Here is a 2,535-nt window from a genome sequence, read left to right as displayed (position 1 = left end):
CACTAAAATCATGAAAAAGAAAAGACATTTTAACATTAAAAGGGGGGAGGGTGTTAATAAGAAAAAAAATAAGGTATTACCTTATGAATCTATTTGGCTTTACAAAAAACTCTCTGCTGTCATTATTTTCTGATTTCACCATGAACCAGTAAAAATTTTGGCAAGGATCAGTCGTGGTTCCCAAAACAGTTTTTGTGTCTGGTCTCAGGACCCAAAATTTAGATGCAAGAAGGATCTTGTGTTTCCTCAGCCTGTCAATGGTCACTATTCACAGCCAACAGCAACTATTCAGGACCGAAGGACTCCGTCGTCCCCCCCACTCCCCGTGGACAAATGAGTCTCTCTTCCTCCTTCTCCCATTTCCCTGGAAACACTTCTGTGTGTTCACATTACCGCTGAATCTTGGAAGAAGCTCGTCCTGCTCTCCTGCTGGCATGTTTGCTGGCCTTGCATCCCAGCTGAGGCGGTCCAAGTCACGGAGGGGGTCTGCAACAGCTCCCAGGACCCCCATCTGCAAATGCTAAGCCAGCGCTGAATCTCAGCTTCTTCCCACAGTGGTTCCCAAATGCCCAGTTGGCACAGAATCTCGGCAGCCAGTGCACCGGACCCTCCTCAGCAGGTTCGTGGCTGTGGGTTTGTGTTGCCATCTGCACGTGGCTTTGGAGTGTGACAGGAGCCCGCACTCAGAGATGGTCAGGCTCCCTGCTGTCGCCTTATGATAGCCATGGCAGTCAGGAAATGAAACCCCCTCTTTGTCTTGCTTACAGGCAATTACTTTTCCCTTAATTCTTTGTGATTTACTTTAATTGTATCCTTAACTTCTTCCTTAGTTCCCTAGTTTGAGGGATGTTGGCTTTCGGACAAAAGTGACATTGACAACGTGAAGTTACCTGTGGAGGCCAGGATCCCTGAAGGTCGCCTCCCACTGTGGGACGATTCGGTTCTGCATGTGGCCCTTGCTTGTGTTGGTGCAGCATGAGGTGACCGTGACTGAAAGAATGCCCCGGTAAGTGGCTTTGACCAGTGATGCTGTTCTGTGTGCTCTTTAGCTTCAGTGATACAATTAGGTGCTCCTTTGTTTGGTTTTTGAAGAGCCTATTCAAGAATATTCTTGAAATGTGTAAGTGGAGTCATTGAAATACGCTTATTTTTTAGCCTTTAATTCTTGGAGGCAGGCAGAGTGAGGAGACTACCAATGACTTAGTGGATCAATAAATGTCAATGAGTGTCATGCATTATGTCAGGGCCTATTGACAGGATGGATGGATACTCCTATGGTCACCCTTGTCTGGGTAGAGGACAGCTGGTATTAAAAATGCTATCACAACCATGACAATGACCAGCCATGTCCATGGTCTCCACCAGGAAGCTTGGCTCACGTGGAGAAGAAGAAGGTGAATGCAGTTGGCCATAAGGAGAATGGCGGAAACTCTATCCTTGTAGGATATGTCTGGGCTCATGAAAAGAAAAACCATGTCTCCTACTTGTGTGATGTCTCTCAGGGCATTCTTTTATTTCTTCTTCTTTACCCAATAAGCATTTCCCAAGAGCTTACCACTTGTTGAGTCCTGGAGACACGAAGAGGAAAGACAGCAAACTTCAAGTCTAGTATAAAGACAAGAACATAGATGACATAATCTTGTAAGTACCTAATGAGCATGGAGGACACCAAGGGAGCGTAAAAGGGGGGGGGTCAATGAGGTTTGAATGACTAACATAAACTAGGAAGAATGTGTGTGTGTGGAAGGGAGACACAGCCCAGGAAGGACTGGTGTCAACATTTTTGGATCTTAGAATTTCTTTCTTTAAAACCTCATTTTGATGTCTTGTTATTCTAAGAATTGCTTGAAGTTAATGGATTCCTAGATTTGGAAAGAACATCAAGCATATCTAGTACCATGCTTAGGAACTAAAGCTAAAAGTACATACCACTCTGTCTCTGGACATTTTCTAAGAGAAAACACTATGATGTCCCTGTGTGACAATCCACTGACTTCTCCCCTGCAGCACAGGGAAGGTTGAGGGTAGGGCTACTTCAACAGAGATTGCCTGACCAAACTTGTCCAGTTTTGACTTTCACATCTGTTCTCTGAGAGGAAATGGGAACTGAATGATCCTCAGAGCTTCGGGATCAGCTGTACCGACTAATGAAGCTACAATAAGGAGCCTTCTCTCCTTCCCTCATGCCCTGATCCCACCTTCCACAATAAAGATGCTTTCCATAGGTTCCAGTCTGAAGTGTGTTCCAGTCATTGGCCTCCACATGTGTATTCTCGGTTTGCTTTTCTTCATCTTTTTATGTCATTTGTGGAATCTTGTTATCCGTGCATCACCTTCGTGCTCTGACACAGATCTAATGACCTCCTGAAGCCATAGTTCTCCCTGCAAGTCTCTCAGGTGATGGCTACTTCCCACGTGGTGCATACCTCAGGGCCTGGAGATGAAGGTCTTTGTATTTTCTCCTTCCAGACCACTGTTTGTCTCTCTTCCATAAAACAAACAAGAAGAACCAAGCAGAGGAGCCCACCAGGATGT

The 2,535-nt window shown here is 45.4% G+C and overlaps 1 long non-coding RNA gene across 1 annotated transcript; it reads left to right on the top strand.

The window, feature by feature from the left end:
* Positions 1-350: 350 nt before the first annotated feature.
* LOC116634350 lies at positions 351-2,320 on the top strand. Its single transcript, XR_004299950.1, has 4 exons — positions 351-619; positions 831-1,006; positions 1,538-1,641; positions 2,008-2,320. It is a non-coding gene; the product is annotated as an uncharacterized LOC116634350 (long non-coding RNA).
* The last annotated feature ends 215 nt before the right edge of the window (positions 2,321-2,535 follow it).

This window comes from Phoca vitulina, unplaced genomic scaffold (genome assembly GCF_004348235.1).
Source record: "Phoca vitulina isolate PV1807 unplaced genomic scaffold, GSC_HSeal_1.0 scaffold9, whole genome shotgun sequence".
NCBI lineage: Eukaryota > Metazoa > Chordata > Mammalia > Carnivora > Phocidae > Phoca > Phoca vitulina.
The sequence above is the reverse complement of the archived record's forward strand: the minus strand, read 5'-3'. Positions and strand labels throughout refer to the sequence as shown.